Source organism: Triticum aestivum, chromosome 7B, assembly GCF_018294505.1.
Source record: "Triticum aestivum cultivar Chinese Spring chromosome 7B, IWGSC CS RefSeq v2.1, whole genome shotgun sequence".
Lineage (NCBI taxonomy): Eukaryota > Viridiplantae > Streptophyta > Magnoliopsida > Poales > Poaceae > Triticum > Triticum aestivum.
Window position 1 is genome coordinate 698073412 of NC_057813.1, and position 12582 is coordinate 698085993.

At 41.1% G+C, this 12582-nt stretch overlaps 1 pseudogene; it reads left to right on the plus strand.

The window, feature by feature from the left end:
* Positions 1–2420: 2420 nt before the first annotated feature.
* On the plus strand, positions 2421–12582 carry LOC123158504 (two-component response regulator ORR24-like; annotated as a pseudogene).

Below are 12582 nucleotides of genomic sequence, written 5' to 3' on the forward strand. Positions count from 1 at the left end.
TCAAGGGCTTCTTCCACCTAGACCTCTAAATCCACGGCGCCGTCGTCCAGCCACCCAAGGTGAAGGTGCCTCCAACTCCCCACGGCACAGTGGCCTCTTTGCCCCCAACGACTGTGCTGGTGTTAGTCGCAATGATCAGCTTCAATAGCATGACCAGTACCCAAACATGATGCATCTTTATTAACAAAAATGGTAATGCGTTTTGCTCATACCAGGGTGCTCAATTTAGTCTGTTGCGAATGCTAATAGATCATGATAACTTGTATATTGGACCTGCCCCCTCTTTCTGTTTGACTCGCTCAATCTCTCTCTATCTTTCTGCAGGCGCCGCCGTATTAGAACTATACGGCTTAGCGGGTGGCCCTATTTTGCCGTCAGGAGAGGAGCTCCCGTCACTTACCCCTCTTCTCCACTACACGTGTTCAATAGAAACTGTTTTAGTTTTTCATACATAATTGACTATGTTTATGTTGGTTGTTATTGAGTGTATAATTCATTAGATTAATTATTTGTTTTGAAGTATAACTGAAACTTCATATATGTATTTACATTCATTTGTTGGTTTGTTTACATTCATTGAAAGCATATAATCAATATCTGGTTTGATGATTTATGTACTGTTATCTCAAATAAAAAAAGCTAAATCCCATTAGAAACTACAGCAATAGTAATATTGGACTTGGAGTTTCTGCTATTTTTAGTTTGGGGTGCGCTGGGGTGGGGTAAACAGAGGACGATGCACTACCAAGTGCACAAATATGCTTGCTATTTATTACTCATTCTTACTGTCTTACAGCATGCACAATTATATCTTCTACTACAGCTGTGCTACTAGTAGTTCCTAGGCCATTAGCTCCTGCTTGATTTTTTTGCTGCACAATGCTCAGCCTGACTGACAATAATTGACCAACCAGGACCTCCTTTTCTTCAAATTAAGTTTCAGCTTCACGACCAGCTCAACACTAGTCAGGGTTAATTTACTTCCATCCTTGGTTTTTAATTCTCGGTGTCCCTGAAGCCGCTCTTATTGACAGTGAACTGTGGCACTCTTAATTAGCAAAACAATGAGCATGCATTCTTGATGAACATTGAAGCTCTTAATTAGCGACAATATTGAGATGACATCCACCTATTTATTTATTTTTGTGAATGGACAGAGTGATCTATATTTTTCCTTCCTCACGCAGGTCGTCGTCAAGCCCTCGCGCGGCTGATGGGCATAGGCTGGTCCATGCACGCTGGTGATGGGGGCTCACCAAGGTTGTCGTCGTCGCCTGCACGCATGAGGCACCCGACGACCTCCTCCATCACCAGCCACGAGGACCGGGCACGAGCTGCAGTACAGGTCTCGTACACGAGGTATGCCATCTCCCGTCCTTCATTTTCCTTCCTTCCTTCCTGTCAAGTTAAGTGCTTGCTGGTGTGTTTGTTAATTCAGTAAGCTAGGGGCTGTCATCCATTAAATTCAGAGAAACCCCTGTCAAGCATGAGGTTCTCCTACATACCTACTACTATATGTTTGTATTGAATATATTGACATGCCATGACACTGTGAAGTAACAGAATGACTAGCAGAAGCTTTCACTTCTAAGAATGACAGCAGTAGGAAGAATCATTGTAGTCAAGTGACCATAATATCTATTTTATTGTGCTGAACTTTGTTGTTACTTGGATGTTGCAGTCCTTGACTGTTCTCATGATGTTGTACAGGAGGCCCTTGTGGTCGTCGCTGGAGGGGCTGGAGCTTGGCGGCAGCCTGGCAGATAACGGGGGCCTGGACGGTGGCTATTTCTGCAGCAGGATGATAGCTTAAATTTTGTGATAATTTGGGAATAGCTTCAGCACCTACAGTTAATTTTGCACATAAATCTTGAGTAATTTTGCACATGAAGCTTTAGTATTTTAGCACATGAAGCTTCTGCTACTGTTATTCTTGTCATGAATCTTCCACCATTTTTCAGTAGCTTAAATTTGACTTGGTGTAGTAATCTTGGTGCTTAGTGCTGCTTGTATCTCATGCTAATTGTTGCATGAGTAGTTTCAGTAGTTTTATAACAGCAGCAGTAGCATAAATTTAATTGAATTCAATTAAAGTTTCCAGAATCTCTTCTTGATCTGTAATGTTTTAGTGCAAAAAAGTTCTTGCTGTAGTAGTTGTTGATCTGATCTGCTATAGTAGTTGTTGTTGATCTTGCTGTAGTAGTAGTTGTTGATCTGATCTGATCTGCTGCAGTAGTTGTTGATCTGATATGCTGTAGTTGCTGTTGATTTGGAGTAGTTAATGTTGCTGATACTATATGTTGTACTATTGCTGATCGAAACTGCTGTTGATTTGGAGTAGTTAATGTTGTAGGAGTGCTGGATTAGCTGCTGCTTGTTGCAGGCTCTGGTTATCAACCTGAGATATTGCTGCTCAAGTCATGGCGACGACCGGGGATGTAGCTGATCCAACCTGGGATGATGCTGATGATTTGCTGCTCAACAAGGTCATGCTGCTTCATTCATCCTCTACAAAAATTTACAAGAGCTCTAGCCTGGAAGTGAAGAAGTCAGAAGTATATTTGTAGTATATATGATAGTATGTTGGTGAAATGAATGATGTAAAGATTATGCTATTACAAGAGCTCTAAGCTAGGACAACATAGGAACAAGTGATACTATTTTGTAGGGCTTTATGGCCTGTGATGTAAACATATTTACTGCTGAAATATGAAATTATTTGCAAAATTTGTCAAAAAGGTGGATCATATGTATGAATATGTGAATGGGCTGAAAAGAGTACTGGACCAACTCCAGGATTGAATTAATATTTGAATGTATAAAAAGGCTGAATGTAAACTAGAAATGGGCTGCACAAAATTGTACATATATTCTTGAAAGGCCAAACGTGCATAAAAAATGATGGGCTGACCAGTTGGGCTTGGCCCATGTAGCAGAAAAAAATTAACAGAAATAAATATACCAAATGGGCTGAATTAATGGGCTAGGCCCATGTACAAAACCGAACTGGACCGGGCTGAATCTTGTGCCACGTCAGATTGCCACGCTGGATGCCTACGTGGCCTGGGGAGGTTGCTAGTGACCAAAATGCCACAGTAGACGTATTTTGGTCATAAACGTTTGCGACCATTCCAGAAGAAAGGTCGCTATAGTCAGTTTACGACGCCCAGCTTTTGACCTTCTGTTTTTGGTCACAAAAAGGTCATAAATGGAAATTTGTGACCTTTCAGTGACCAATAGTGGTGGTCATAAGTTGACATATTTCTTGTAGTGGGCGAAGTAGACTTTTGCAATAAGTATATGAGTTCTTCTTTGACTAATGCGAGTCCATGGACATATGCACACTTATCCTTTTACTTTGCTAGCCTTTATTACTGCGCAACTCTCGCCGGTATTGAACCCTTTATACCCTCCTCAAAACAGCCACCATATCTACCTATTATGGCATTTCCATAGCATTCCGAGATATATTGCCATGCAACTTTCCACCGTTCCGTTTATTATGACACATTCCATCATTGTCATATTGCTCTTTGCATGATCATGTAGTTGACATTGTATTTGTGGCAAGGCCACCTTCATAATTTTCATACATGTCGCTCTTGATTCATTGCATATCCCGGTACACCGCCGGAGGCATTCATATAGAGTCATATCTTGTTCTAGCTTTGAGTTGTAAATTCATAAAAGTGTGATGATCTTCATTATTAGAGCATTGTCCTAGTGAGGAAAGGATGATGAAGGCTATGATTCCCCCACAAGTCGGGATGAGACTTCGAACTTTACAAAAAGAAAGAAAAAAAATGAGAAAAGAAAAAAGAAAAGAAAATATTTTGAGAAAGGAGAAAAAGAAAAAAAAGAGGCCAAAGAAAAAAAAGAGAAAAAGAAAGAAATAAAAAAAAGAAGAAAAAAATAAATGAGAGAAAAAGAGAGAAGGGACAATGCAACTATCTCTTTTTCCACACTTGTGCTTCAAAATAGCACCATGATCTTCATGATAGAGAGTCTCATATGTTGTCACTTTCATATACTAGTGGGAATTTTTCATTATAGAACTTGGCTTGTATATTCCAATGATGGGCTTCCTCAAAATGCCCTAGGTCTTCGTGAGCAAGCAAGTTGGATGCACATCCACTTAGTTTCTTTCGTTGAGCTTTCATATATTTATAGCTCTAAGTGCATCCGTTGCATGGCAATCCCTACTCACTCACATTGATATCTATTAATGGGCATCTCCTTATAGCCCGTTAGTACGCCTAGTTGATGTGAGACTATCTTCTCCCTCTTTTTGTCCTCACAACCACCATATACCACCATAGTGCTATGTCTATGGTTTGCGCTCATGTATTGCGTGAGAGTTGAAAAAGCTGAAGCGCGTTAAAAAGTATGAACCAATTGCTCGGCTCGTCATCGGGGTTGTACATGATGGGAGTATTTAGTGTAATGGAAATGAAGCATGACCTAACTATATGATTTTGTAGGGATAAGCTTTCTTTGGCTATGCTATTTTGATAGGACATGATTATTTGTTAGTATGCTTTGAAGCATTATTATTTTTTATGTTTTATAAGCTTTTATTTTGAATCATTTGGATCTGAACATTCATGCCACATGAAAGAAAATTACATTATGAATTATGCTAGGTAGCATTCCACATCAAAAATTTCTTTTTTATCATTTACCTACTCAAGGACGAGCAGGAATTAAGCTTGGGGATGCTTGATACGTCTCCAACGTATCTATAATTTTTGATTGTTCCATGCTATTATATTACCCCTTTTGGATGTTTATGGGCTTTATTCTACACATTTATATCATTTTTTGGGACTAACCTACTAACCGGAGGCCCAACCCGTATTGTAGTTTTTTTTGCCTATTTCAGTATTTCGAAGAAAAGGAATATCAAATGGAGTCCAAACGGAATGAAACCTTCGGGAGCGTGATTTTTGGAACGAACAAGATCCGGAGAGCTTGGGGTGCAAGTCAAGAAGCTCCCGAGGACCCCACGTGCCCCCTGTCTCGTGGGACCCTCGGGCGTCCACCGACGCACTTCTTCCTCCTATATATACCTACGGACCCCAAAAACATCCAGGAGCACCACGAAACACAATTTCCATCGCCGCAACCTTTTGTATCCGCGAGATCCCATCTTGGAGCCTTCGCCGACACTCTGCCGGAGGGGGAATCGACCATGGAGGGCCTCTACATGAACATCCTTGCCCCTCCGATGAGTTGTGAGTAGTTTACCACACACCTACGGGTCCATAGTTATTAGCTAGATGATTTCTTCTCTATTTTGGATCTCAATACAATGTTCTCCCCCTCTCTTGTGGAGATCTATTCGATGTAATCTCTTTTCGCGGTTTGTTTGTCGAGATCCAATGAATTGTGGGTTTATGATCAGATTTATCTATGGATAATAATTGAATCTTCTCTGAATTCTTTTATGTATGATTGAGTTATCTTTGCAAGTCTCTTCGAATTATTAGTTTGGTTTGGCCTACTAGATTGGTCTTTCTTGCCATGGGAGAAGTGCTTAGCTTTGGGTTCAATCTTGCGGTGTTCTTACCCAGTGACAGAAAGGGTTGCAAGACACGTATTGTATTGTTGCCATCGAGGATAACAAGATGGGGTTTATATCATATTGCATGAGTTTATCCCTCTACATCATGTCATCTTGCTTAATGCGTTGCTCTGTTCTTATGAACTTAATACTCTAGATGCAGGCAGGAGTCGGTCGATGTGTGGAGTAATAGTAGTAGATGCAGGCAGGAGTCGGTCTACTTGTTATGGACGCGATGCCTATATACATGATCATGCCTAGATAATCTCATAATTATGCACTTTTCTATCAATTGCTCGACAGTAATTTGTTCACCCACTGTAATACTTATGCTATCTCGAGAGAAGCCTCTAGTGAAACCTATGGCCCCCGGGTCTATCTCTTATCATATTTGCTTTCAATCTACTTTTATTTGTATCTTTACTTTTTGCATCTATATTATAAAATACCAAAAATATATTTATCTTATCATACTATCTCTACCAGATCTCACTTTCGTAAGTGGCCGTGAAGGGATTGACAACCCCTTTATTGCGTTGGTTGCGAGTTCTCAGTTTGTTTGTGTAGGTGCGTGGGACTTTTGAGGAGCCTCCTACTGGATTGATACCTTGGTTCTCAAAACTGAGGGAATTACTTACACTACACTTGCTGCATCACCCTCTCCTCTTCGGGGAAAACCAACGCTAGCTCAAGATGTAGCAGATAGCGGTCGATGTGTGGAGTAATAGCAGTAGATGCAGGCAGGAGTTGGTCTACTTGTTGCGGACGTGATGCCTATATACATGATCATGCCTAGATAATGTCATAATTATTCGCTTTTCTATCAAGTGCTTGACAGTAATTTGTTCACCCACCGTAATACGTATGCTCTCGAGAGAAGCCACTAGTGAAACCTATGGCCCCCGGGTCTATCTCTTATCATATTTGCTTCCGATCTACTTTTATTTGCATCTTTATTTTCTGCATCTATATTATAAATACCAAAATATAGTTATCTTATCATATTATCTCTATCAGATCTCACTTTCCCAAGTGGCTGTGAAGGGATTAACAACCCCTTTATTGTGTTGGCTGCGAGTTCTTTGTTTGTTTGTGTAGGTTTGTGGGACTTGTTGAGAAGCCTCCTACTGGATTGATACCTTGGTTCTCAAAAACTAAGGGAAATACTTATGCTACTGTGGTGCATCACCCTTTCCTCTTGAAGAAAAACCAACGCAAGCTCAAGACGTAGCATGTTGCCATCTTTGCAAGATGGGTACAACCCTTTTTTGTGATCCTCTAACATGCGATCGAACTTTAGCTTCTCCTTTTGACTTTCGCATTGCGTCCTTGCATCGACAATGACCCGATGGAGATCATCATCGGGCACATCGTCTGGTTCCTCTTGATCTTCAACAGCTTCCCCCGTTGCAGCATCATCGGGCACATCGTCTGGTTCCGCTTGATCTTCAGCAGCTCCCCCCGTTGCAGCATCACCGTATTCAGGGGGCACATGGTTGTCATCGTACTCTTCTTCTTCGCCGTCTTCCATCATATCCCCTATTTCTCCGTGCCTCGTCCAAACATTATAGTGTGGCATGAAACCCTTGTAAAGCAGGTGGGTGTGAAGGATTTTCCGGTCAGAGTAAGACTTTGTATTCCCACATTTAGTGCATGGACAACACATAAAACCATTCTGCTTGTTTGCCTCAGCCACTTCGAGAAAATTATGCATGCCCTTAATGTACTCGGAGGTGTGTCTGTCACCATACATCCATTGCCGGTTCATCTGCGTGCATTATATATAATTATATGTGTCAAAAGTAAGAAAATCAGACAAATATCTACCTAAAGTAAGAAAATCAGACAAGTATCAGAAAGAAGATAAGAACAAGAGGCTCACCACGGTGGCGCTGGCGACGAGATCGGTGCGGGCGATCAACGGCGATGAAAATGGGGACAGGGCGTGACGGACCGCTAAATCTAGACAAATCTCGAAAAAATGGAGCTCCGAGGTCGAGCTTCAAGAGGAGAAAGCTTAACTAGTGTGGCTCGGGCATTTCATCGAACACCTCATGTGCATAGGAGGTGAACTAGAGCACCCAAATGCCCTCTCCTCGCCGGATTGAAAAAACAGAGCACTGGAGTGCTCTGCCGCGGTGATGGGTATATATAGGAAAGTTATTTGTCCCGGTTCGTGGCATGAACCGGGACTAAAGCCCCCCCTTCTATCCCGGGTCAAGCCACGAACCGGGACCAATGGTTGTGGGCCAGGAGCGAGGACCATTGGTCCCGGTTCGTGGCTTGAACCGGGACAAATGGTTCCACATGAACCGGGACCAATGCCCACGAGGCCTCGGCCGGCCCCCTGGGCTCACGAACCGGGTCTAATACCCCCCATGGGTCCCGGTTCTTGAAGAATCGGGACTAATGGGCTGGCCTGGCACGAACGGTAGCCCTGTTTTCTACTAGTGTGTGCCACACCACACCACCTGATCAATAAAAATTAGCAGCACCGGTCGTCTACCCAGCGCTACTATTACTTAAGGATCTATAGCGCCTGTTGAAAGAAATGCGCTACTGCTATTTCTTCTATGTGTACACTTTTATCAGTAGCATGTTTTTCCACCCCGTGCTATAGGTAGTAGAACTTAGCAGTAGATATTTTGACTGGCGACCATAGCAGTAGCGCGCATCGATGACCTGTGCTACTGTTATGGGCACCAGCCAAAATACCTATAGTACCGGTTCGATGGCGGTTGGCCCTTTAGTACCGGTTTGTGCCACAAACCGGGACTAAAGGGGCTCGTGGGGCCCTAGCCTGACGCCAGCCTGCCACCACCCCTTTAGTACCGGTTCATGGCACGAACCGGTACTAAAGGTTCAACACGAACCGGCACTAATGCATAGCCGTTCGAACCGGTACTAATAATACCATTAGTACCGGGCCAAAATCGAACCGGGACTAATGTGTCTCACATAAGGTCCTTTTTCTACTTGTGATTCCTTCCATTGTCATTTTTGAGTTTTTGTTAGCATTTTCCACAACAGTAGTAAGCAGCACCATATCCCTTAAATGAAGTTAATAGGGTTTGAGATATCATATTGTATCTAATAACATAATTATTCAGGTGCATGATTTGCATGATGTTTGAAGATGTTGTGATGATGGCCTATGCGTTCATAAACCCTATTCTTGACTGCAGATGTTTAAGTTAGGCACCACCATTCACAAAAAAAAGTTAGGCACCACTGACTTTCACAATTAAGGTAAATAAATATTTTCTACATCCAAAACTAAATAATTTCCTTTATGTTATATGGTAATAGGCACAGAATATTAGGATAATACATTAGTGCAAGCAACTTCTATCACACGACATCAGAATTGGAAAAGTAAAGCATTTATACATGGATAATGAAGACTAGGGTTCTCTTCACTCGGTTTCTACTTTTGACACTTTTGCAATGAACATTAAATGCAGGGAAAAACATGTATATGCCTTTATAGAAAATTTAATGTATGAATTTTCCCTAAGCCGTGTCTAAAAAATGCGTCCTAAAGACCATGTCATAGACAGGGGGACATGTTTTCACCTTGAAATGTTGTCTCGGGAAAGATGCAACATCATATCAATAATATATAGAACAAAAATGCTTACATCAGAAAAACATAACCAAACACCATTTTGATCTCAGATGGCGACACAAACTTAAAAAATAGCTGGAGTAAAATAGAAGCCCCGACACGACCGTACTTTCAACTAGACTACATAAATCTGACAGTTTCATGGTACATTCTGGCCCTGTGTTGCGAACGGATTCAACCCTCGGGATGACCCAATCCAGCGCCATGGCATGCCAAAGTTCCTTCGCAAGGGGGCACCTGCACATTGCATTGAACACATCCTCTCGTTCCACACCACAAATGGGGCATATGTCAGAAAGCTCAAGATGACGTGAGAATTTATTTGCCCAAATGGGGCATGCAGGACATGGACAGCTTGAAGCTCCTCGAGCGCATCCGCCTCGAGATGGATCTGCCCATCATCAGTACACTCACTGCTCAATTCTAAGTCCTAGTTTTATTTTTGTGTGTATGAGCTGACAATTCTCTTTGAGAACGTACATCTAATCCTGAATCTTGGATATACAGTGAGAGGACATCCATTCCTTTGGGCAGCACGTGAGATCCTATATATTCAGCACGATTTTAGGAAACCAAATACACATGCACGCCACACTCACCCTATTTTTAACTTTGGGGAAATCGAAAGAGTGGGATCCCCTTTCAGCCCGAACCAACGGGATCCCATCTAACCATTCATCTGTCCGATCGGATGGCCAGTGGGCCGGGTAGTAGAGCGGAGGTGAATCGACACATTAGTGAATTAGGAGGGGGCTGGATCACAGGATCCCTAGTGGTATCGGTTCCTTGCCCGAACCAATGGGATCCAACCTAATTGCTCATCCATCGATCAAATGGCTAGTGGGGGCAGGGGAATGGAAGTGGTAGCATGTGATTTATGAGATCCAACTAATTATTGACTTAAATAATTGTGTTGATTGTTTTTAGTATGCTATAAACATGGTCATGTGTACCATATATAATTATAAGTAGGCAAAAAGATACCCCCCCCCCTATAGGAACCGGTTGTATTTTTGATCAATTGAAGTCCCAATTGCATTAAAACATGCCGTCTGGATTCAGTATAAATTTGTTTTAGAACTTCAATACGTAGTGCCTGAAGTCTAGAGTTCAATACCATCCATACAATATATATATGGTAATCTAGCTTAGTGTGAGTATGTGTCACTCCTATGCAATGTAGACCCACTACTCGTATGTGTCCGGTGTGGGTGCATTGATGGACTTAATTTAATTTTGTATGCTCTCAATTGTAAAAATCTAGTCATAAGAACCAAAATTATAATATATTTATATTTTGTGATATGACCAAATTATATTTAGTTGTTTTCTGAACTAATATTAAATGCCTAGTCCTTGCAATCACACAAAGTATAGAATTGCACCACCTGTTTGCTAGGGTGGCAGGAGTAATACAATTAGGAAAGTACGTATGTTGTATCTACGTTATTAAAGGATTACCCATCTATAATCTGCTTGAGATTGTTTGTTAAAAGTACTTACTCTTGAGAATACCATATAAAGGAGTGCCACTTTAAAGCAGATACATTGAGTAGGTTAACCATGTAAAATATCTACAATCCTGAAGCTTTGTTGACTTTGAACTAGGACACTAATTTGTAGTCCCATTATTTTTTCCGGCGAGTGCAACCAAAAATACTTATTATCCTAAAATGTAATAAAAATACTTAAGATAATGGCGCTGCCATGTGTATGACTGCTTAACATGCTCAGAACATTACACGAGCCAATCACTTTTATCTAGTGCGCTAGAGAAACATGGTAAACCACCAATAATAGTAATTGATCTTCATGTTCACTAGTACTTAAACGTGATGATCTGATTTACCTAGTTAGAACATGGTGTTATGATGGTTTAGGCATTGTGCCATGGTTATTTTTATCCATTATTTGTGTTTTATACTACTAATTGAATGTGTGCATGTTTTTCCATTTAATTTCCACTGGAACACAAATTATATCATTGTCATGATAATCTGAAAATCATGTGGAAAACATGTTTGCTTCCCCACTTGCCCGACGCATTTGGAAAATATTGAATTCTATTTTCTGTCTATAAGCACCAGTATAAAATTTTATGTCCAGTTCATAGATTTTCATGAAGTACTAAACTCCAAAGCTAAGTCAGGTCATATGGCATGCAGTGCTATCTAAAGACTGTGAAAAGAAGGCTATGATGAAGGGGATAAATCATGGGGCATGTGACTATTTGGTGAAGCCAGTGCATACCAACGAGCTAAAAAATATATGGCAGCATGTTGAAAGCAGGTGAAATTCTGAAGCAATAAGGCACATCAGCAGGGACGATGATGACGACCAGAGATCACAGCTTGGGACTGCTGCCAAGAGCAACGATGGAGCTAATACTGACGAGAGCAAAGAGAGCACACATGCATCCGCTACCCAGAAGAAGCCAAAAGTGGCATGGACAATCGAGCTGCATACAAAGTTTATGGAAGCTATCAACCAGATCGGCCTTTATAGTAAGACACACATTATGTCCTTATTAAATGACACAACACTTGTTGTTACTTGGGATTTTCCATTAACAATTTTTTGATTACATTACTGTAGGGGCTACTCCAAAAAAGATTCTGGAGCTCATGAATGTGGATTACCTCACTAGAAAAAATGTATCGAGTCATCTACAGGTTTATTTTCAACCCTTTTCTTTATTTGTTGCATGTTTGTGTTCCATTTATTCATAGTCTAACATTTTGTCATATATAAGTGTGAGCTTATATTTTTTGGGGGAACATATCAGTCAAAGGTTTATTAATGCACTCAACATGAAAATGTGTGTAATTGTAATATTTTTTGTCCTTGAAAATGTGAGGTTTATCTTATATAATGCATGCCCCATACTTTTTGAACCCATGCAACACTTTCAGTTGTTTTTATTCCCACATGTCCACCATTACTATTCCCCATGAGGATGCATCTCATATACATGTTTATTTTGTCTATATTGTTATTTCAGAAGTATAAATTGTACTTGAAAAAAGTCAACTCAAACCCACTTGGTGATGCATGTGTAAGATGGAACTCTTTCATGAACATTTGGGAGAGTTTTATGCATAACCATGAGCATGAAAGGTGGGGTGTGTCCTCAGGTGGCATCGCCTCCTGGAGTCCGAACCATTACGGTGCAGCGGTTCACTTAGGTCAGCATACAAGCACCGAGGGGAGTATGTCCATGGGTTCATTAATCAGTGGTGGTACAATGCTGGGGTATTTAGTACCACAGACACCCTCTATGGGAATATTTTCTGGCTTGAATGAGCATATAGTTCCATTCAACATACCTAGCAACCCAAGATCTATAGGGATGTTGAATGCAAACATCAGTGTTCCAATGGCAGCACCTTAG